Below are 24,807 nucleotides of genomic sequence, written 5' to 3'. Positions count from 1 at the left end.
CTGGGACTAGCCTGCTGGAGGAGACGCCCATGGAGGACTGCTGAGTTGTCCAGCCAAGGCCATCCTAGACCAGCCAGCACCAACCCATCCACGAACTGACCACGGATGCCTGAGTGAGCCCAGCAAAGATCAGCCAAGCCTGGCCTGGGTCAGCAGAACTGCCTAGCTAACCTGGAGATTCAGGAATTAAAGAACTTGTTATTTTAAGCCACTATATCTTGGGATGGTATTCTTTTTTTTTTTTTTTTTTTTTTTGTGAGAATTAATGATTTATTGTCACCCAGATGGCAATTGGATTTATAGTCTTTATACTTTACATTTTTTGTAAATTAAAAAAAAGACAAGTTTTAAATAGCCACTGCTGGTTATGTTTTCAGAAAACATGACTAGACTAATTCATTAATGGTGGCTTCAAGCTTTTCCTTATTGGCTCCAGAAAATTCACCCACCTTTTGTCCCTTCTTAAAAAACTGGAATGTTGGCATGCATTTGACTTCACACTCTGAAGCAACATCCTGACAGTCATCCACATCTACTTCAAGGAATACCACATTGGAATATTTTTCAGAGAGGGAATGAAAAAAAGGCTTGATCATTTTGCAAGGTCCACACCACGTGGCTGAAAAGTCAACTACTACAAGTTTATCAACTGCGGCATCCAAGGCTTCCTGAAAAGCATCCTTGCTGTCGATCTGCTTGACCATCTTGGCTGCTAGGGTCTGACGAGCAGCTGTTAAGACCGATGGAAACGGATCCAAAGCACCGAACCGAGTTAGGAGAGAGCGCGTCGCTTGCTCTCCTTTATACCACGCCCCGCGTGCGTGTGGCGGGGGCGCGCGCGCCCGCCCGGACCTCCGCGCCCGCTGCTGCCTGGGATGGTATTCTATAGCAAGAACTAATGGCTGTATCTAGAAACGCTCTGTGATCCCCTGGAGGACTGGCTCACCTCCCTTCAGTTTCCAAGCATTATGTAGCCAGTTCTTTTTTTTTTGAGACGGAGTCTCGCTCTGTCACCCAAGCTGGAGTACAGGTGCCCAATCTTGGCTCACTGCAACCTCCCTCTTTAGGGTTCAAGCGATTCTTCTGCCTTAGCCTCCCAAGTAGCTGGGACTACAAGCACGCACCACCACCCCCAACCAATTTTTATATATTTAGTAAAGACGGGGTTTCACCATATTGGCCAGGCTGGTCTCGAACTTCTGACCTCGTGATCTGCCTGCCTCAGCCTCCCAAAGTGCTGAGGTTACAGGCGTGAGCCACCGCACCAGCCTGTAGACAGTTCTTTTGCTTACTTTAGCCTCATGTTACTGTGGCCTGGAGATGTCTCCTATCTCTCCTCCTAGACCGTGGACCCCTTGAGGACAGGGAATCTGGCTTGACTTCTTTGCCTGCCTCTAGGGTGCTTAGCAGGCAGTTGTGCAATTAATGTTGGTGCATGGACATGTATTGGTATCAGTCTACTCATTGACATGTGATGCACAGCCATGACAGTCGTATTAAGCACACAACAACTCACCATCCTGTGCAAGTGAACTTCGTTTATTCATTCACAGGTAGAGATGGTTCAGCTTGGGCCCCCACAGCTGAGAACTCACCACCAAGCTGGGGAGACAAACTCCTAGTGAATGAATCACAGCCAAAGGAAATAAGTGCCAAGATGCACGAAGCGAGTGAGGGTCTGCAGTATAGGGTCATGGCAACAGGTGTGGACTTCGGCATCAGAAAAGCTGTGAGTTCAAGTCCCACGTCTCCCAATTATTGGGCAAGTTATTGCTTTGTACCTCATGATAGCATAAGAGTGAGATCAGAGGCTGGGTGCGGTGGCTCACGCGTATAATCCCAGCACTTTGGGAGGCCAAGATGGGCTTATCTCTTTGGCCCAGGAGTTAAAGACCAGCCTGGGCAACATGGTGAAACCCCATCTCTACAGAAAATAAAAAAGTGAGTCAGGTGTGGTGGGGTGCATCTGTAGTCCCAGCTACTCCGGGAGGGCTGAGGCAGGAGCATTGCTTGAGCTCAGGAGGTCGAGGCTACAGTGAGCCATGATCGTCGGTTCCACCGCACTCTGGCCTGGGTGACAGAGCGAAATCCTGTGTCAAAAAAAAAAAAAAAAAAAAAAGAATCAGATTATTCATGCCAGTTGCCTTGCATAATGCTTAGTGAATAGTAAGTGCTTGCCTTCATCCTAAGAATTGTTATTATTACATTAGTAGAACAAAGGACGGACTTAATAACAGTAATAAGAGGCCCACAATCACAAAATTCTAAATGGCTGAAACACAACATCAACATTCTCTTTCACAAATTCAGTGGCAAACCCTACCTGACCTGACTGAAACGATTTATAGTCTTCATCTAGTGTGTGACTATTCATGCATTTCCTGCAGAAACATTAATGAGCTTTGTGATGGAGACCTGCTCCATACTCTGCTCAAGCTCTTTCATAAAATATGGTATATGAAATTTCTATCTTTTATAAAATCTGAAAAATTCTGACTTTCAAGCCATATCTAGCCCAAGTTACTGTCATAAGCACTTTGCATGTCGTAACTTATTCAGTCCATGTGCTAATTCTTCCTGGTTGGTTGGGGCAAAAGGGGAAAGATCTGGGATGTTTCATGGGGACGTGGTGGTTCAGCTGAGTCTGGAAGCTTAGTAAAGATTAACTGTGAGGCCAAGGCAAGGAAGGGCATTCTGGCTGACAGTGGCAGCCTATGCAGAACTCAGAGGAATAAAAATGGGGACTGTAGGGCCAGGCGCGGTGGCTCACACCTGTAATCCCAGCACTTTGGGAGTCTGCAGTCATCAGGTCATGAGATCAGGAGATCGAGACCATCCTGGCCAACAAGGTAAAACCCCATCTCTACTAAAAATACAAAAATTAGCTGGGTGTGGTGGTGTGTGCCTGTAATCCTAGCTACTTGGGAGGCCAAGGCAGGAGAATTTCTTGAACCAGGGAGTCGCAGGTTGCAGTGAGCTGAGATCATACCACTGCACTCCAGCCTGGGCAACAGAGCAAGACTCCATCTCAAAAAAAAAAAAAAAAAAATTGGGAACTGTATTGCAGGTCTGCAGTAGTTCTGCCTAGCTGGCGGAGAGAGGCTGATGGGAGAGCACCAGGGTGGGGAACTGGGAGGTTTGGCAGAGACCAGGTATACTGAAGGCCTTGCGTGTACAGCTAAGGAGTTCCCAGTCTATCTGGCAGGCAAGATAGAGCTATTGGTTTTAGCAAGGGAGCTACCAGGTCAGATTTTTGTTTTAGGGAGATCTTAAACACGAGATGCTCTTCTAAGTGCCTAGCTGAAATCCAGTATTGCTCTGCCTACAGCCTCCCCGCATCTACCCAGACCACACATGGAAATGAGGCTGTGTTGGCATAGTTTGCCTGGCACAACTCAACTTCTAGAAAAATGTATCTGTAATCGATCATGTCGTGGCAGGAAACCAACAAAGAAACAGGCGAGTGTGGCTTTGAGATGTCGGGAAGCAAGGTTCTGTGGGCAACCTCCAACCACGATTTCTACCACTGCCCTGCGGCTTCCGAGGCATCACGGCTGACCTGGCCCATGAGGCAGGCGGGGCCAAGGAAGGGCTCACAGCTCAGCTGCTCTCGGTCTGTGATCCACGAGGGCTGTCACACACACTCGACAGCACCCGTGTGCAGCCCAAACAGACACTGTTCACTTCTCAAGTTGGTTTCAAATTTTGCTCTTTTTGTTCCTGTTTTTCATTTAGATTTTTTGGCTGGTTCAAGTTCGACAGGCAATTTCAACACTGAGATTGAAGGGGGAGAATGTAGCCTGTAAAAGAGCAGAGGATGTGTACGCTTTGTGCTGTCATTAGTTTGGGAGGGGCCCTGGGAAGGTGCACACATGAGCTGAGTCCACCAGCCAGGTCCTGGGTTTGTGGAACCTCACTGTCCTCATCTAGCATGAGCCCCCCAAACTGCCACCAAATTAATGGCTTCCTGCCCTTAATTCATAACCCTGTCTCTACTCCCAAGCCATCCACTTTTATGTACCTAACGTGTGGCATTTCAATCCATCTTCTGTTTCCTTATATATGTAAATTTGGTTTTGTTTTGAGACAGTATCGTGCTCTGTCACCCAGGCTGGAGTGCAGTGGTGCGATCTCAGCTCACTGCAAACACCGCCTCCCAGGTTCAAGCAATTCTCCTGCCTCAGCCTCCTGAGTAACTGGGATTACAGGTGCACACCACCATATCTGGCTAATTTTTTGTATTTAGGGCTTCATCAGGTTGACCAGGCTGGTCTTGAACTCCTGACCTCAAGTGATCCACCTGCCTCAGCCTCCCAAAGTGCTGGGATTACACGCATGAGACACCACACCTGGCCAAATATCCTTATATATATGTAAATATATAGCATCACTTTGAGTGTGCATTTAAAAATCTATGGAAGTGAGATCATGTTATTCATCTACTTCCACTTTTGACCTCAGGCGGCATCTTGTAAGTAGATGAAAGTCATTCCCTTTCACTGGTATATTTCATCTCATGCCTTTCCCATGTTTCATGTATTCATGTCTCTACCAATGGATATACTTGATCATTTTAAATAATATTGCACTGAACATCTTTGTACTTGGCTAGAACGCAAACTTCACAATCAACTGAACCTGGAATTGAGTTCAGCTTTCATCACCTGCTCATTGTGTGACCTCAATCCTCTGTTCTGTCATCTGTTAAAAGAAAGGGGGGGTGAGCAGGGAATAAGGACCCTATCTTATAGGTAGAGGCTTCCACACTAGACTGCACACCCAGTGAGAGCAGGCCCTTGTCTGCCCTCTTCCCTCTCCATTCTCAGCCCTCACACCCACCCTAACACAAAGCAGGAGCTCAAATACACATGGAGGCCAGGAGCGGTGTCTCACACCTATAAACCCACCATTTTGGAAAGCCAAGGCAGGCGGATCACTTGAGGTCAGCAGTTCAAGACTAGCGTGGCCAATGTGGTGAAACCTCGTCTCTACTAAAAATACAAAAATTAGCCTGGCATGGTGGTGTGTGCCTGTAATCCCAGCTACTCAGGAGGCTGAGGTAAGAGAATCGCTTGAACCCAGGAGGCAGAGGTTGCAGTAAGCCTAGATTTCGCCACTGCACTCCAGCCTGGGTGACAGAGTGAAACTGTGTCTCAATAAATAAAAATAAATAAATAAAATATACATATATATATATATATATAGAGAGAGAGAGAGAGAGAGAAAGAACAACATGACTGTTGCAAAGGATCCCATATGTAAAAGGGTCTTGAAAATGCTAAATATGCATATGCAAATATGAGTTATTACTAATAGTTATTTAAATAAACTTAATTCATAATTCTGATAAAATCAAATGTATTAAGTCGCACCAGCACCAGGCTTTACATTTCACATGTGTTCCTAGTTCTTCTGCCTCTTCCCCTTTCTACCCATCTTACTACACCTCAGGAAACATCTAGAGATTGAGTGGATCGGGTAATAAGGGAATGGGCCTGCCAGGCTGAGGTGGGGTGGCCTAATCGTTCCTCTTGCGGCTCATATCCAGGAGTCACTCACTGTCCAGAGGCCTCCCCTGGGCCACCTGGGCCTATAAAACCCGGGTAATGCTGTGCACCCACAGCCAGCTCACTAAGGTGTGGCGAAGATTAATTATGGCTTGTAAAGGGCTTTGAAGATGAAACATGCTTGTTATGGAAATAAATGGCTTGAGACGCGAAGTCTTCTCTACCTTCATGTCTTCTCTCTGGATGTTCTTGTCTTCCAAGGGCCCCAGATTAGTTCAGAGGTGAGGGTGACCTCAGCACAACCCTTGTGGGAAGCAAAGGCTTAGTGCAGACTTCCTCTAACACCACGGAGATTGACTCCTCGCTGCTAGTTTTAAAATTTAAACGTTTGCTCCATTGCTCCATCTCCCGACTCGTAGAGCTAAGCTGGTTTAAAATACATTGAACAGATTCAGCAATGGGGTGGTGAAATGTACTTCCAGTACTGAGCTTTTTGCTGCCAAATTTAATTATTCAAATTGGTTTAAAAAATTGGGCTTCTTCCCCCCATGTTTTCCCAGATTTAGAGATATTCAAAGTGGAAGAAATATGCGCTAAGTGTGTTCAATGGAAAAGGCATTAGGGTCAGACAGGCCTGAGTTCAGATCCCAGCTCAGCCCCTTTCTGGCTATGGGCAAGTTATGTAACTTCTTTGAGCCTCAGTTTCCTAATCTGTCAACCAAGGATAATCATAATCGCTGTCAGGGTTATTGTCAAGATTAGTTGAGTGGACACAAGAAATACACATTAGAAGTACTCAATTAATGTTAGTTATTAATAACAGCACAACCAAACCCAGTGAAAGAGGTGGTATCCTTGTCACTGCACAAAGGAGTTCAAGCCTCAGAGGGCTGGCATGTCCTGCCACGATCTTTCAGAAGGAAAGTAGTGTGCTAGAAGGGGCTAGAAGCTCGTTTTCTAAAACCAGAAGTTGCAGTCATGCTCCACCCAAGCAGAGGGAGAAAGAGGGAGCTCCTTCTAACAGGAGCTGGAAGGTGGAGCTCCCACGCCATGGAGTTAACCCCACATTTCTGCACAACATTGCCATTCTCTATGTTTGCTTCTCATTTCCTGGTGATGTTAACACTTGCTTGCCCAAGTCGGGGATACTGGCTACAAGTGTGTTTTCTTACATATTAGGTGGGGCCAAAAACATCCTGGAAGCTTCAGGGCTCCTGACACCTGGTACTTCAACAGCTGGGGAGGCTCAAGGCTGCAGAGTCTTTCCTTGGGTCTAGGCCCAGGGGCCTCACTTTGGCTCATTTCAAGGTCAGCTTGGCCACATCTTTCACTGGAAGCCAGGACTTTTGCTCATTCCTTTGCATCTCTCCATTTTTTCCTTCACAAACATTCATAGAGCTCCTGCGATGTCCTCAAACGTAGATTAATTACAATGGCCCTATTTGATGTTCACCACCCATCAGAAACTACACCTCCCATGCATCATCTCATTTGAACTTTGCAACAGTGCTTTGAGGTAAATATTAACAACATCACCATTTTGCAGTTGAGGAGAAAAGACCCAGGGCACATGCGGTGCCAGAGTAAGAAATGGAACCCAGGTTTTTCCGACTCCACCACCGGTACTTTTAATGATGACAGCACACTGCCTCCTTGAGGACATGCACAGAATCTCATTCATTTCTCATCTTCCACCCCCCCAGCACAATATACAGTAGGTGCTCAATAAATGTTTGCTGTTGAATAAATAACATGCTAGATAATCACTAACCCATGTACAGTGCTCCACAGAAATTGCAAAATGCTTTTCACCAATGCCTATCTTTCACATTAGACATGGGAGGTAGGTTTTATCAGCCCACTTCACAGACAAAGTTTGCAGAGGTGATTAACTTATCTGGGGTCATGGAAAGAGTAAGAGGCTTGGATAAGCGTCTAAAATAAACTCACGGTGAAGACACAACACCCGCTGGAGTTGCAGGGCAGAGAAGTGTCTGTCTGGTTGAAAAAATATAGATATTACAAAGCACTAGAGTTTAAACTGAAATCATATGCCCAGCACATGTTTTCTGAAAACATTCACATCACTTCCACGGTCGGTGTGAGGTTTCAGATATTAAAATTATGAAAGAGCAATGCAAGATGTGAGAGGCAGAGATGGAAAGAGAACAAAGTAAAGTTCAACCTTGTCACCACCTCTCTTTACCACAGTTCCTTCCCAGAAATCTCTCAAGGGTCCAAGTTTCCAGCCTAACTTCATCTTGAATGGTACAGCTTCTGGCAAGAAACCCTGCTATAAATAGGCAGATTTGAAGATTTGAAGCCAGGTTCAAGTCCAGGCTCAGTTTCTTTCCAGCTGTATGACCTTGGACGAGTGTCTTTGACGTCATGTCTGCATTTATAAAATGGAGATAAACCACAGGCTTGTTGGGATGATAACTTTCTTATCTCCTTTTTAGAATTCTAGGAAGTAAGAATGATAATAGTTATTAAATATAATTGTTATATGGGTCAGTATAAGCAAGGTTTTGCTCTAACAATAAGCAACCTATAACTTCAGTGGCTTAACACACAAAAATGGTGACTTCTCACTCCCATTCCAGGTCCATCGTGGGTTAACAAGGAGATGCTTTTCACTGTGGTCACCAGGGGCCCAGACTGAGACAACAGCCACCATCTTGTTTATGATCACTGTGTCCAGTGGGAAAGAGGAATTTGGATGGTTTCCCAGTGATAAGTATGTGCTCTGGCTTGGAAGTGACTCACGTCACTTTTTGCTCACAATTCATGGGCCAGAACATGTCACACAACTCCTGCCAACCACATGGGGGCCAAGAAGGACAACTGCTGTGAGCCTAGGAGGAGGGAGACTCAGAAATACGTGTCAAGTGGTGTCTACCAGTCACCAAGCACTTAGCAGTACAGTGCCAGGCATCGTAAAGAGGGCTTTTCCGATGGATCCCTTAATGCCCTCCACAATCCTCTGAAGCAAGGACTTTTATCTTCAGTTTATACTTGAGCAACCTGGCACTCAGAGATATGAAGCAACTTGCCCAAGGCTGTACAATGAGTAAGTGGCAGGGTCTGATAGCCAGGTGAGAACCCCTCTTCATCTCACTGAGCTGTGCAAATGAGGTGATCGAATACGCTGCTGGAACAGAAACTAGTATTAACTGAGCTGCTTCTGTGTATCGGTCCCTTTTCTACCATCTCAGTTATGCATAAAAGTTGATTTATTTTTATTTTTATTTTATTTATTTATTTATTTATTTTTATTTATTTATTTTTTAGAGACGGAGTTTCGCTCTTGTTACCCAGGCTGGAGTGCAGTGGGGCGATCTTGGCTCACCGCAACCTCCGCCTCCTGGGTTCAGGCAATTCTCCTGCCTCAGCCTCCTGAGTAGCTGGGATTACAGGCACGCGCCACCATGCCCAGCTAATTTTTTGTATTTTTAGTAGAGACGGGGTTTCACCATGTTGACCAGGATGGTCTCGATCTCTTGACCTTGTGATCCACCCACCTCGGCCTCCCAAAGTGCTGGGATTACAGGCTTGAGCCACCGCGCCCGGCTATTTTATTTATTTTTTTGAGACAGAGTCTTGCACTGCCACCCAGGCTATAGTGCAGTGGCGCGATCTCAGCTCACTGCAATCTCAGCTTCATGGGTTCAAGCAATTCTCCTGCCTCAGCCTCCTGAGTAGCTGGGACTACAGGCATCCACCGCCACACCCAGCTAATTTTTTTGTATTTTTGGTAGAGCCGGGGTTTCACCATGTTGGCCCGGATGGTCTTGATCTCCTGACCTCATGATCCACCGCCTCAGCCTCCCAAAATGCTGGGATTACAGGCATGAGCCACTGCACCCGGCCAAGAGTTGATTTCTATGTGAATGATGAAGGATCAGGGGCTCAGAGAGGTTACAGAACTTGCCCAGGGTCCATAGCAGAGGTAGCCCTTGAACCTGGGTCTTTCTGGGTCTAAACTCTATTTGTTTCAAACCCTGATACCCCTCTCCCCCTCATGGCTTATCCACATCTATTATAATGATAGCACTGCAGAGTGGGAGGCAGAGGGGTAAGAGCATGGCTGGCAGAACTAGATTGAATCTGGGAGCTGCCACTTCCAAGCTGTGTGACCTTGGGTAATATTTCACCTCTTTGTGCCTCTGTTTCCAAATCTGCAACATAGAGCCTTCTTCATAGGGTTGTTTTGAGGAATAAATGAGATCATCACCATCACGATAACAAGTCACATTTTTAAAGAATATACTTCATCCAGATATTGAGCTAAGCTCAGAACTTTGTAAGCATTCTTGTCTCCCCAGCCTCTTCCTTTCTTTTTGAGACAAGATCCCACTCTGTCACCCAGGCTGGAATGCAGTAGCACCATCACAGCTCACTGTAATCTCTGTCTCTCGAGTTCAAGCAACCCTCCCACCTCAGCCTCCGGAGTAGCTGGGGCTACAGGTGCACACCACCACGCCCAGCTAATTTTTGTTTGTTTGGCTTGTTTTTTTTTTTTTTTTTGTAGAGAAGGATTCTTGTTATGTTGCCCAAGTTGGCCTCAAACTCTTGAGCTCAAGCAATTTGCTCAGTTCAGCCTCCTAAAATGCTGGGATTACAGGCATGAGCCACCATACTTGGCCTGATTTCATTCTGGAATAATTTTAGGTCTACAAAAAAATTGGAAAGATAGCACAGAGAACCCCGGTATAGACTCCAGCTAGCTCCCCCTAAGGTTAACTGGCATAAGCAAAGTACATTGGTCAAAGCTAAGAAATTAATATTGGTAAGATAGTAGTAACTTAACTACAGACCTCATTCATATTTCATCCGTTTTCTCACGAGTGTCCTTTTTCTTTTCCATGATTCAATCCAGGATGCAGCATTGCATTTAATCACCGTGTCTCCTTAGCATCTGTTGATCTTTACACACACTCTCTCATCATTTTCTGTTGAGGAAACTGAGGCTCACATGACTGAGGTCACGCAGCCTGTAGGTGGTAGAGTTAGAATTCAACTCCAGGTCTGTCTGACCCAAAGCCCAGTCTTTATCATTCATAAAGAAATCATGGGAAAGAAATCCAGTGTTCTGACTCAGATCAGCACACAGAGAATAAGGAGCTCAGCGGGGGAAAACGACGAAAGTATGGAGAAGTGGCTTTACAGCTCCAGAATACTAACTCAGCATGATCTACTCAAGCCACAGTCAAAGTCCAGGCAATCAGTTCCACGAGGAAGAGACTCAGGCTGGTGAGCGTGCACCTTGGGAGTCTCATGGAGGGATCGAGCTAAGCTCTGGCTTAGACACTGCAGAGGTGATTCTCCACATGGTCAGACTAGAGTGCCCGCTCCCTAGCAGCAAACCCTGCGGCAGAGCAGAGCATTAGAGAGGTGGGGAGTCAGCAGGATGGGGGCCAAAGACAGGACCACAGAAATCACCTAACAGGTGTTTCTTGGTGGCTTCCTCTGGCCAGAGAACACGCAGTGGGACAGCTGCAACCAAACCAGTCACAAAATGACCCTCCATATACATCATCTCTGCTTGCCTACCATTTTATGTGTCCAAGCTCCAGGGAGGGAGAAACAAGTAGGGGGAGTCTTGGTGTTCCGTTTCTTTGGGGAAAAGGAAAGCATCTAGACAGATCAGCCAGTCAGTGCATGCAAAACTTAAAGAGGGCCACTGATCCTGCCCAGACCCCCAAACCCTGGGTGCCAAGTTCAGGTATGGCTGATGCAGCCCAGGCCAGCCACAGAGCAGGTGCTGGTAACTATATGTTGAGTGCGTGACCAAGTGAATTAATGAATTTAACTAATTTACATGTACTCCAGTAAGAAATTAATTTGGCAGGGTGTGGTGGCCCATGCCTGTAATCCCAGCACTTTGGAAGGCCAAGGCAGGTGGATCACTTGAGGTCAGGAGTTTGAGACCAGCCTGAGCAACATGGGGAAACACCATCTCTACCAAAAGTACAAAAATTAGGTAAGCCTGGTGGCATACACCTGTAGTTCCAGTGACTCAGGAGGCTGAGGCAGGAGAATAGCTTGAACCCAGGAGGCAGAGGTTGCAATGAGCTGAGGTCAGTGCTACTGCAGTCTAGCCTGGGCAACAAAGTGAGACTCGGTCTCAAAACAAAAAAAAAAAAAAAAAAAGAGAGAGAGAGAGAGAGAAGGAGAGTTGGATGGCTCATGCCTGGAATCCCAGCACTTTGGCAGGCCAAGGTGAGTGGATCACCAGAGGTCAGGAGTTCAAGACCAGCCTGGCCAACATGGTGAAATACCCTCTACTGAAAATAACAAAAATTAGCCAGACATGGTGGTGCAGGCCTGTAATTCCAGCTACTCGGGAGACTGAGGCAGGAGAATCACTTGAACCCAGGAGATGGAGGTTGCAGTGAGCAGAGATTAAGCCACTGCACTCCAGCCTAGGCGACAGAGTGAGACTCTGTCTCAATAAATAAATAAATAAAATTTTTAAAATAAATAATTTATTTATTTTTAAAAAAATTTTTAGAGGCAGGGTCTTACTCTGTCACCCAGGCTGGAGTGCAGTGGCATGATTATAGCTCACTGCAGCCTTGACCTTCTGGGCTCAAGTGATTCTCCCACTTCAGCTTCCTGAGTAGCTGGGACTACAGGTGTGTGCCACCACTCCTGTCTAATTTTTTTTTTTTTTTGTAGAGATGGGGTCTCCCATGTTACCCAGGCTGATCTCAAACTCCTGAGGCCTCAAGCAATCCTCCTGCTTTGGCCTCCCAAACTCTTATGGACTTAAGACACCATGCCTGGCCAGAAATTAATCAATTTATTTAGATCTGGGCCAACATGGAGGACTCTGGCACTTGGGAACGCTCTAAATGTTTGTTGACCCAACAGATGGGCCATGAGTAGATTCTCTGCGGAAAGATTTCTAGTCTGTGGGTTGTAGTCTAACAGCAGAGAGTCAGAGCACCATAGTGGCTGAGGGCACAGAACCTGGGCTGGGGTTCTCAAGTTATAGTCCAGGCTCTGCCACCTACTGACTATATGACCTTGAGCAGGTCACTTAACTTCATCTGTAAAACGGGGCTGGAGATGATGATAATTTCTATCTTAGAGAGTTGGTGTGAGGAATAAATGAGTCAAATGCACAAATGCACGTGCGTGTGTGTGTGTGTGTGTGTGAATCTATTCATCTGGAACTTAGCTTGACTTTATAACTGATTCCAACTCAGTGAGCATCTCACAGGGTTAGTTATTATAAGAAATCTTCCCTGCCTCCTCGCTCCCCCACACCAGTTCTGATTTAAATGCTTCTCTAATTCCAAATGAGATGCACCCTGTGTGTAATCTATCACAGAATTTAAGTTAGCTAATCTCAGTTGCGCAGTCAATATTCTTTTTTTTTTTTTTTTTTTGAGACGGAGTTTCGCTCTTGTTACCCAGGCTGGAGTGCAATGGCGCGGTCTCGGCTCACCTCAACCTCCACCTCCTGGGTTCAGGCAATTCTCCTGCCTCAGCCTCCTGAGTAGCTGGGATTACAGGCACGCGCCACCATGCCCAGCTGATTTTTTGTAGTTTTAGTAGAGACGGGGTTTCACCATGTTGACCGGGATGGTCTCGATCTCTTGACCTCGTGATCCACCCGCCTCGGCCTCCCAAAGTGCTGGGATTACAGGCGTGAGCCACCGCGCCCGCGCAGTCAATATTCTTAAAGCCAAATAACACAGACATCTTAGAGTGTGTCTCCGAGTAAGGAAGAGTCCTGTTTTGTGTTTCCGTTATAACACATGGGCATGCATGCATTCAGGGTCATGATGTAAAACACGTTTCTTCCAGGGGGTTCACAGTAAAGATGTTGAGAGCCACTTCCTCAAGAGACAAATGCTAAACAGTCTTCCTCAGCAGAAGGCTGGCTGGCCCCCAGATGAACCGGGCCATCCACTTCTTCCTTCAGGCTTCTGTTGCCGAATCACCTCCTCTAAGAAGACTTCTTCTCCCTGAGCCCTGTGGGCTCCCACTGCGTCCTGTAGGTCAGCAGTTTCTACAGGAAAGGTACTGAGCAGAACCCGGGCAGGTGCTGCCCCTGGGCCTTTTACTCACCGCAGCACACATAGTCCTCCCCATCAGTCGATGAGAGTGGTTCTCAAAGTGTGATCCTCCCACCAGCATCCACAGCTTCTGAGAGCTCATTTGAAATGCAGATTCTCAGGCACACCCCAGACCTACTGAATCCCAGACTCTGTGGCTCAGCAACCTGTGTTTTTACAAAGACCTCCAGAAGATTTTAATGTAATCTAAAGTTTATGAACACTCGCTGTGTGAGGAGATTGATTTTGCTTTGCGGAAATTGAGGCACCGAGACAGAAAGTGACACCCCCAAGATCACCCTGGGAGAAAGTGACTGCAGTCTTTTATTTTTATTTATTGATTTATTTTTGAGACAGTCTTGGTCTGTCGCCCAAGCTGAAGTGCAATGGCATGATCTTGGCTCACTGCAACCTCCATCTCCTGAGTTCAAGCGATTCTCCTGCCTCAGCCTCCAGAGTAGCTAGGATTATAGTGCCTGCCACCACACCCAGCTAATTTTTATATTTTTAGTAGAGACGGGGTTTCATCATGTTGGCCAGGATGGTCTCAAACTCCTGACCTCAGGTGATTCACCCACCTCGGCCTCCCAAAGTGCTGGGATTACAGGCCTGAGCCACCATGCCCGGCCAACTGAGTTAGGATACTTTTTTTTTCTTTTTTGAGATGGAGTTTCACTCTTATTGCCCAGGCTGGAGTGCAATGGCATGATCTTGGCTCACCGCAACTTCTGCCTCCCGGGTTCATGTGATTCTCCTGCCTCAGCCTCCCCAGTAGCTGGGATTACAGGCATGTGCCACCATGCCTGGCTAATTTTATATTTTTAGTAGAGATGGGGTTTCTTCATGTGGGTCAGGCTGATCGTGAACTCCCGACCTCAGGCGATCTGCCCACCTCGGCCTCCCAAAGTGCTGGGATTACAGGCATGAGCCACCGTGCCCGGCTGAGTTAGGATTCTAATCGCACAGCACTGCAATTGTTTTTGTGCCTGTCCCTCCTGCTAGATAGTGAGTCCTTCTCAGCAGAGACCAAGACTTATGTATTTCTATTGTTCAGACTTTAGTATCAAGCCTGACATGCAACAAATGCCCTGTGACCTCTGCTGGCTAAATATAAACCAGAAACATCAATTAAAAATCAGCCTAGTGAATGCTCTCATCAAATGGGCATTACTATCCCAAGCCAGAAGAGAAGATGCATGCAGTAATGCGGAGGACTCACTTCTTGGTCAGCAAAGCTCCCTAGAGCCCCTGATGTAAGTTACAGCCTGCAGCCAAGTCACGCTCAACTTTGACTCCACTCCTGAACGTTTTTTGTTTTGTTTTTTTTTCTTTTTTTTGAGACGGAGTTTCACTCTTGTTACCCAGGCTGGAGTGCAATGGCGCAATCTCGGCTCACAGCAACCTCCGCGTCCTGGGTTCAGGCAATTCTCCTGCCTCAGCCTCCTGAGTAGCTGGGATTACAGGCATGCGCCACCATGCCCAGCTGATTTTTTGTATTTTTAGTAGAGACGGGGTTTCACCATGTTGACCAGGATGGCCTCCATCTCTTGACCTCGTGATCCACCCGCCTCAGCCTCCCAAAGTGCTGGGATTACAGGCGTGAGCCACCGCGCCCGGCTCCTGAACGTGTTTTAGTTCTACACGGGTGTGGGGGTGGAGCTAGGAAATGGTTAACAGTTTGATAAAGTTAAACAAATCCTTTGCTGGTTGTGAGACTTTCCAATAATGAGAAGTCAACACAATTAGACAAGGCACTAAATTTTTGTGCAGAGTGCCAGCTGTCACTCTTGACTAGCTAAGATCAAAGAAACGTATTTTATCTCAAGTTATTAGACATGACAGGGCCATTAAGTGGAGATATTGTCATAAGAAATATGTTGCTTGCTTTGAAAATAAACATCTCACCTTTGCTTCTTTTTTCTCTTTGAAAAGCTGAGAGAAATCAAACTATTTAACTTGGGCCTTTCCAACTTGCTACTATTCTGTCATCTTTTCCCCAGTCAGATATGGGATTTTAGCTGCAGTCATTGTAGCCTTTCCTCCTGCACAGAACGTCTGTGCAAGTTGGAACTAGAGGGCTGAGAAGCCAGGCTGAGATGTCTGTGAGCTGTGCTCCAGCCCTGCTTTCCCCAGTCATAACAACATTCACCATCATTCCAAAGCCTTGCTTGCTTTGAAAGGAGCTCAGCCTCGGATGTCTTTCCAAGTGCTTATTCTTAGCCTTTCTTCATCTCTAACCTGGTTCCAAAAGCACTCACTCTTCATTTCTGCAAGTAGCATGGCTGCTTGTCTGGACTGAAAATGGGGCTTGAGTTGGTAAGTTGTTGGCTTACAGTCACTGACTACACAGGAGCCAAGGGGCTCCTGGGAACAAGACCTTGCATCCATCAGGGTTCAGCGAAGAGAGAGGAGACACGTTCCAAAGAAGGCACTTGAAGAGTTTCATGAAAGACAGTTTCCAGAGTGGGCAGGGTGAAGGGATGGTGAAGCACCCCAGAATGAGCAACAGCAGGGAGCCATTACTATTCTTAGATGTGAAAAGGCAAGGAAAAGGGGAGGATACTGGAATTTGATGAGAGTCGTAGCTGAGAACAGGTGCCACCAATGAGAGCTGTGACCACAGGGAGAAGGCAGCCTCCGCCAAGCCACAGTGAGCTGGGATTTCTGTCCCCTCTCCCCTACCAACACCCCTCTGGTCTTCTGCTGGTCCTACGCATTGACTGCACTCAGCCAGCAGTCGGGGAGCCTGGCCTCCTGGGAGTAAATGGGGAATATCCATCTCACACTGAAGCCTGGCCATCACTGAGGTCTGGACACACTCCGGCAAGATAGGCGAGGGTAGTGGAGACCCTACAAGAGTGACACTGCGGGCTGAAGGAGAAAGGCCCTGAAAGAATTTACCATTGAGTTTCCGGCCTCATGAGGGAGATTTAACAATGAGGGTGAGCTCTCAGGGGATCCATGGTTTGGGATCCACATTAAGGCACTAGTGAAATTCATCCTGGGACCCAACACCATGCCCCAGGGAGCAAAGGGCTCTGTCCTCGCATTGAAAGAACCTAAGTAGTCCAGGCACGGTGGCTCATGCCTGTAATCCCAGCACTTTGGGAGGCTGGGGCAGGTGGATCACTTGAAGTTAGGAATTTGAGACCATCCTGGTTAATATGGCAAAAACCCATCTTTACTAAAAATTCAAAAAAATTAGCCAGCTGTGGTGGTGCGCACCTGTAGTCCCAGCTACTCAGAAGACTGAGGCGGGAGAATCACTGGAACCAGGGAGGCGGAGGTTGCAGTGAGCTGAGATCGCCACTGCACTCCAGCCTTGGCGACAGAGCGAGACTGTCTCAAAAAAACAAAAAAATAGAGAAAGAACCTAAGTACCTCACCGAATTCTGTGATGTTCAGGTTCAAGCTGCCTTGTTGTGGGGCCCATTCCCACCAATCCAGGATAGCACAGGAGGAGTATTCTCGCTTCACAGGGGTGACGAGGGGGCTTCTGGCTTTCCAGGTCCCCTGACCTCTAGACCTCTGATGATGGTCCAAGCTGCAGGCCCAGGGGCCCACCTGAAGTGCCTCTCTATACAGGTGTGGGACCCTACCTAGCCTGTCCAGAGGAGTCAGCAAGGTCCAGGTCTGTGACAGGGACACATGTAAGCACCCCGTGAGAACCCCAGAATTGCTCGGGACTGTGGAAGCCTGGGCTTTTGGAATCAAGAAAGAGAAGACTCAAATCCACCAGATTTTGGGTAGCAATGCACTTGTTCTCACAGGGGGTAAAGTCTGGGACCTTTTCTTATCCTTGCAGCTGACCTTCTGGTACCAATTTTACAAACGGGGATTCCATTCAGAGAAGGTATCCCAGGAGGGCTAGAAGCCCTTCCCCTTCCAGGGCCTCCCTCATTCCCTCTGCTCCTACCATGGCAGCTCCAGCTTCTTTGCTTAGCTGGAACTTGCCAAGCTCATGCTTGTGCCACCTTTGTGCCTGCTCTTCCCCCTGCCTGGAACGTTCTCCCCACTAGATATCTACATCATTTCCTTTCTCTCCTCATTTAGATCTTTGTTAAATGCCACCTCTTCAGAGAGCCCTCCCCAGAGCGCACAGCCTTTTCTAGTTCCTTACCCTGTATCCTCATCACAAGCTGAAATTATCTTGTTTTTATTGTTTGTTTACTTACTTATTGACTGCCTGCCCAGGCTCCACGGAGGCAGGGATTTTGTCTCACTCTTAGAACATATTCCTAGCACATGGAAGTTTTTTACAAACTGAGACAAAATTCACCTAACATAAAATTAACCATCTGAAAGTGTACGACGCAGTGACATTTAGTACATTCACAATGTTGTTCAATTATCACCTCTATCTGGTTCCAAAACATTTTCATCACCCAAAAGGAAACCCTGTCCCCATTAAGTAGTCACTCCCCATTCCCTCCTCCCTCAGCCCCTGGGAATCACCAATCTGCTTTCTTCCTCTATGGATTTACCTTTTCTGGACATTTCCTATGAATGGAAGCATAAACTATGTGGCCTTTTGTGTCTGGCTTCTTTCACATAGCATGTTTTGGGGCTCATCCACATTGGAGCATAGATCAGTACTTCTTTCCTTTTGTTTTTGAGATGGAGTTTTGCTCTTGTTACCCAGGCTAGAGTGCAATGGTGCAATCTTGGCTCACCGCAACCTCTGCCTCCCAGGTTCAAGCAATTCTCCTGCTTCAGCCTCCTGAGTAGCTGGGATTACAAGCATGTGCCACCACACCCAGCTAATTTTGTATTTTTAGTAGAGACAGGGTTTCTCCATGTTGGTCAGTCTGGTCTTGAACTCCCGACCTCAGGTGATTCACCTGTCTCCACCTCCCAAAGTACTGGGATTACAGGCTTCATTCCTTTCTATGGCTATACAATATTTTTAATACACATGTACCACATTTTGTTTATCCATTCATCTGTTTTGTTTTTGTTTTGAGACAGGGTCTCACTCTGTCGCCCAGGCTGGAGGGAAGTGGTGCCATCTTGGCTCATTGCAGTCTCAATCTCCCAGGCTCAAATGATCCTCCCACCTCAGCCTCCCAAGTACCTGGAACTACAGTTGCACACTACCACACCTGGTTAATTTTTGTATTTTGTGTAGAGATGGGGCTTATGCCATGCTACCCAGGCTGATCTCAAACTCTTGAGCTCAAGCAATCTGCCTGCCTCAGCCTCCCAAAGTACTGGGATTATGGGTGTGAGCCATTGAGCCCGGCCCATTCATCTGTTGATGGATAGGATGTTTCCACTTTTTGGCTATTATAAATAATGCTGATATGAACATAGTGTATAACTATTTGGGCCTTTTCCTCTCGAAAGTCCCCTCTCTCTCTAGTGAGAGAGTTTTCCTTTCTTTTTCTTCTCTTTTCTTCTGCCTATTAAACCTCTGCTACTAAACTAAAAAAAGTGTATAAATATTTGTTTGAATACCTGTTTTGAATTACTTTGGGTATATATCTAGGAGTAGAATTGTGAGGTCATATGGTTTACATGTAGAACATAGAACAAATAATATAATATTTGTATTTTTTGAGAACATTTGTTTTATTATTATTATTTTTTGAGAGACAGGTTCTTGCTCTGTCAACCAGGCTGGAATGCAGTGGCACAATTATGGCTCACTGCAACCTTGAACCCTGGGCCCAAGCTATTCTCCTGCCTCAGCCTCATGAGTAGCTGGAACTACAGGTGCACACCACAATATCCAGCTCATTTTTTATTTTGGTAGGCTCTCACTATGTCACCCCTGCTGGTCTCAAATTCCTGACCTCTAGGATCCTTCTGACTCGGCTTCCCAAAGTGCTGGGATTAAAGGCATGGGCCGTGGTGCCTGACTAATATAGAAGCTTTTAATAAATATTTGTGGAATGAATGAACAAGTGAGTAAAAGAGAATAAATGAATTTACTGGGCACGGTGGCTCACACCTGTCATCCCAGCACTTTTGGAGGTCAAGGTGGGTGGATCACCTGAGGTCAGGAGTTTGAGACCAGTCTGACCAACCAACATTGTGAAACCCCATCTCTACTAATAATACAAAAATTAGCCGACATGGTGGTGGCGTGCCTGTAATCCCAGCTACTCCAGAGGCTGAGGCAGGAGAATTGCTTGAACCCGGGAGGCAAAGGTTGCAGTGAGCCAAGATCCCACCACTGCACTCCAGTCTGGGTGACAGAGTGAGACTCCATCTCCAAAAAAAAAAAGAAAGAATAAATGAATATAAAAATCCAGATATTTTCAATTGTTAGGCCTCCTTTATCCTGTCATATCACCTCCCCAAGAAAGAAAAGGAATCAAACAGCCCTGGGCTGCTAAGGTCTAAACTGTCTCAGGACAGTGCTATGGACCACTTGCTGGCACATAGTAAGTGTTCAAGGAAAACTGTCATATATAAGTAATGCTGCAGTGGCCATCTTTGTGCATTTATTTTGTTCACATTGTTGATTGCTAATGTCAGACAGATTCTGGAGGGGGAAATGGCTACGTCAAAGAGTGTGCATTTTTTAAAGGCTTTTGACACACATATTGCATTCTGAAAAGGCTGCAAAATGTTCATTATCAGACTTGAGAATGTTTGGGCTTATTTAGCTCATTCTAACCGGTGGCTGACTGCTTCTTGTTTGAGGAAACTCTCTTCCAAAAATATCTCTGCCATCATCTCTAGCTAGGTAAGGCGTCTCTAGCTAGGTAGCTAGGATGATGATATTGTTGCTTTGTTTTCCTCATCTCTGGGTCTCAGTTTCCCCACCTGTTATGATGCGTTCCAGCCAATGCATGCTTCTTGGAGTTGAGGGTCTCCTTTCTCTCTGACACCGACCCCCAACTTGAGTCCTGGATAAATCCCAGCCAGTCGGCCCCTCTGTGCTTACAGGCTTCAGGAATGCAGCCTGCTGGAAATGAAGCTAAATTAGTTTCTTCTGAAGAAAATACTCATTTGGAAAATGACTTCCCATGTCTGTGCAGCCATAGGCTTGCCTTTCTAGGGAGACATGTTAGAATGTGTCGTGCTTGGCAGCAAATGAACGCTGAATGGTTTATTACTGCTATTAGTGATTATTTGTACGAGGCCATAGGTGTACACAGCACCTTACAACGCCGGGAGATGGCTGGGACAGAGGTCAGTGTTTCTGCCCTCCAGGGACATCCTGCATTGACTGCTGGTGGGAATTTCTGCCCACCGAAACCACACAGACTCACATAAACCAAGAAGGTCTGATTGAGTGGAAAGAATGAGTTGGGAAAAGGGAGAGAAGAATTTTCAAAGTGCTTCCATGTGCTCAGTATTACGCAGACATGATCTCAACGATCTCTCATTTAATCTGCAAAATAATCCTCGGATATTTTTTTGCTTTTTTTTGAAGTGGAATCTTGCTCTGTCACCCAGGCTGCAGTGCAGTGGCGCAATCTTGGCTCACTGTAACCTTCACCTCCCAGGTTCAAGTGGTCCTCCCAACTCAGCCTCCCGAGTAGCTAGGATTATAGCTAGGATTATGCACCACCACCCTCAGCTAATTTTTTTTTTGTATTTTTAGTACAGACAGGGCTTCATCATGTTGGCCAGGCTGGTCTTGAACTTGGGACCTCGAGTGCTCTGTGTGCCTCGGCCTCCCAAAGTGCTGGGATACAGGCATAAGCCATGGCGCCCAGCCTAATCCTAGGATTTGGAGATTTTTATCTCCATTTTCTTTTATTTTTCTTCTTTCTTCCTTTTTTTTTTTTTTTTTGAGACAGAGTCTTGCTCTGTCTGCTCAGGCTGGAGTATAGTGGCGCAATCTTGGCTCGCTGCAACCTCCACCTCCCGGGTTCAAGCGATTCTCCTGCCTCAGCCTCCTGAGTAGCTGGGACTGTAGGCATGCACCACCACACCCAGCTAATTTTTGTATTTTTAGTAGAGACGGGATCTCACCATATTGGCCAGGCTGGTCTTGAACTCCTGACCTTGTGATAGGCTGACCTCGGCCTCCCAGAGTGCTGGGATTAGAGGTGTGAGCCACTGCGCCTTGTATTTATCTCCATTTTCTAGTCAGGGGCTTAAGGCTGGGCGAATACTCTTTCACCCAATTTTCTTAGCATTTCCCAGCTACATGGAGGGTGATAATACAACTATAGATATGATATATGTATGTATATATACCTGGGTAAGGATTGCAAGAGACAGCAGAATAGGCAAATGGGAGACAAGAAGGGGGGAGCTGGGAATTTTTTTCCTGAATTCTGTGTGGTGTTTTTTGTTTTGTTTTGTTTTTGAGATGGAGTCTCGCTCTGTCACCCAAGCTGGGGTGCAGTGGTGTGATCTCAGCTTACTGCAACCTCCGCCTCCTGGGTTCAAGCGATTCTCCTGCCTCAGCCTCCCGAGTAGCTGGGATTACAGGCATGGGCCACCACGACTGGCTAATTTTTGTATTTTTAGTAGAGATGGGGTTTCACCATGTTGGCCAGGCTGGTGTCAAACTCCTGACCTTGTGATCCGCCTGCCTTGGCCTCCCAAAGTGCTGGGATTACAGGCATGAGCCACTGCACCTGGCCAATTCTGTGTTCTTTGCAGCACTAGAATCTTGTCTGACTTGGCAGTCGGGGTAAGCGCATTGGCTTTGGAATCAAGCAGACCTGGGTTCAAAATCTTCTTTAACCCAGAAGCTTGGGATGAGTCATTTCTCTCTCTGAGCTTCAGTTTTCTCCTCTGTAGAATGGGGATAAGAACCACTGTCCACCTGGTGGTCCATGTGAGGATTAAGTGAAACAACGTGTGTACAGTGCCTGGTGCATAGAACGTATCAACAATTGCTGATCCGCCACCAGAAAGAATTGAGGAGGGCCAAGAGTGAAGGTTTGATGGGTACTGTTGTCCACCAGTCACCTATAGCTTGGTGCCTCAGTTTCCTCATCTGTAAAGGGGAGATGATCAAGTGTCATCCTCATGGGCTGGGTGTGAAGATTAAATGAGTTAATAAAATCTGACAACTAGGCTGGGCGCAGTGGATCATACCTGTAATCCCGGAACTTTGGGAAGCCAAGGCGGGTGGATCACCTGAGGTCAGGAGTTTGAGACCAGCCTGGCCAACATGATGAAACGCTGTCTCTACTAAAAATACAAAAAAATTATATGGGTGTGGTGGCGAGCACCTGTAATCCTAGCTACTCGGGAGGCTGAGGCATGAGAATTGCCTGAACCTGGGAGGCAGAGGTTGCGGTGACTTGAGATTGTGCCACTGCACTCCAGCCTGGGTGACAGAGTGAGATTCCATCTCAAAAGAAAAAAAGAATCTGACGACTGGGATCACTTACTCTTTTTTTTTTTTTTTTGATACAGTCCCTCTGTCCCTCAGGCTGGAGTGCAGTGGCACAATCACAGCTCACTGGAGCCTCAACCTCCCTGGGCTCAGGTGATCCTCCCACCTCAGCCTCCCAAGTTACTGGGACTACACGTGTGCCATCACACCCAGCTAATTTTTTTGTATTTTTTGTAGAGACAGGGTTATTCGATGTTGCTCAGACTGGTCTGGAACTCCTGGCCTCAAGCAATCCTCCCTCCTTGGCCTCCCAAAGTGCTGAGATTACAGGCAGAAGGCACCTTGCCCTCCGGGCTCATTCTTGAGATAAGGGCTGTGTTAAGAACCTGGCATGTCAGGACACAGCGGTGTAGGGGGTGGGGGGAGATGAGCACATTGTCAGTTAACATCATGGAAGAGCAGAATTCTGAATTTAGTTCTTCCTAGCTGTGAGTCTGAACTCTGAAAAAAAGTGTGTGTGTGTGTGTGTGTGTGTGTGTGTGTGTGTGTGTGTGTGTCTGCATAGCCATTAGCCATTGTAGGTACATGTTAAGTATTATTTGTTGGTTGATTGTTAATATGCAGGCACAGAGGAGGAGAGGGGTGGGCACGTATTTCATTTTTGCATATGCTGTTCTCTGCATGGAATCCCCACCCCCACTCCTGCTCTTTTCACTTTCAATGAACAAGTATGTCTATATATTGAGCATTTACCATACACCAGGCACGTGGTGGTGGCTGGGTTCCAACCTCCTGGAGCAAACAACAAGGTCAGCACTATCCATTTTCCAGGTTCCATAAAAGCCACCCTCCAGACAGAAGAGGGACACAGACTTTCTCTGATGTCTTTATGAAATCTGAAACCAAACACATGGATCCATTTTCCTTTGCTGCTCTTTGGCTAAATTCTCTTTATTAGGGTGCCAGCTTAAACCTCACCTTTTCTTGAAGACACTGATGGGGCTTCAGGACACACTAACCCCAAACCTTGGCATTTGAGAGAACAGCAAAGGCAGGAATATTGCTCTCCCCTTCCCCTCCCTGTTTTCTCCTGAAGCAAGCCATAAAAGCCTCATTCAAGAGTGCCCTCCCTCCAGCGGGAAGAAAGGAACGTGTTTATCAAGACACAGAGATACCAAGAAGAATCTGAACAAACAGGCCTTGCTCAGATTCCTCCAGTGACTACTATGAGATCGTATGCTTGTTCTCCAACCGTGCTTCTTCTCAGGTGTCCACTCTTCGTCAAAACTCAGCGTACAAATACACGTCTATCTGTTTCTTTGGGTCTCTGTTTTGTTATGAAGGCCTCAGTGTTGCCTAAAACATATTAAATCCATTTGTGTCCTTTTCTTTAATCTGTCTTTTGTTATAGGTGCCTCAGCCATGAACTCGGCGTTGGGAAGGAAAGATCTATCTTTTCTCTCCTACACCATGGACAACCACTGCCAGAAGTCATGCCCCCCGTTATGAGTTTCCTTCGCATCCTGGACTTCTCTCTCCTCTGAGTCATCAGGACTTGCAACTGTGATTATTTGTTATGCTATTTAATATCACCCCCTCCGCTAGACTATAAATGTCATGAGGGGAGGGTGTATGTTTTTTCACTTTAATATCCCTCAGCTCCCATTGCTATGAAATTAGCCTTCAGTAGAAATGTACTGAATGAGAAAACAGGTAGAAAAGAAAGCATTCTGAGGGCAATAATGTAAAATAAATGAATACATGCATTAAAAACTCCCTCCTTCCTTTCTTCCTTCCTTCCTTCCTCCCTCCCAACTCCCTCCCTCCCTCCTCCTTTCTCCCTTCCCTTTCCTTCCCCGCCTTCCCTCCTTTTCTCTTCTCTTCTCTTTTCTTTCTTCCTCTTGCCCAGTCTGGAGTACAGCAGCACAATCACAGACCACAGCCTCCCCGGTAGCTAGGACTACAGGTATGCAAC

General features: G+C 46.6%; 1 pseudogene across 1 annotated transcript; it reads right to left on the bottom strand.

Annotated features, from left to right (window-relative positions):
- Positions 1-252: 252 nt before the first annotated feature.
- Positions 253-865, bottom strand: LOC116532413 (annotated as a pseudogene). Its single transcript, XR_004260854.1, has one exon. The product of XR_004260854.1 is annotated as a thioredoxin pseudogene (transcript).
- Positions 866-24,807: the final 23,942 nt, after the last annotated feature.

This window comes from Sapajus apella, unplaced genomic scaffold (genome assembly GCF_009761245.1).
Source record: "Sapajus apella isolate SASKATOON/1434 unplaced genomic scaffold, GSC_monkey_1.0 scaffold76, whole genome shotgun sequence".
Taxonomy (NCBI): Eukaryota; Metazoa; Chordata; class Mammalia; order Primates; family Cebidae; genus Sapajus; species Sapajus apella.
Note: the sequence above shows the minus strand (reverse complement) of the source record. Positions and strands in the feature narration are given on the sequence as shown.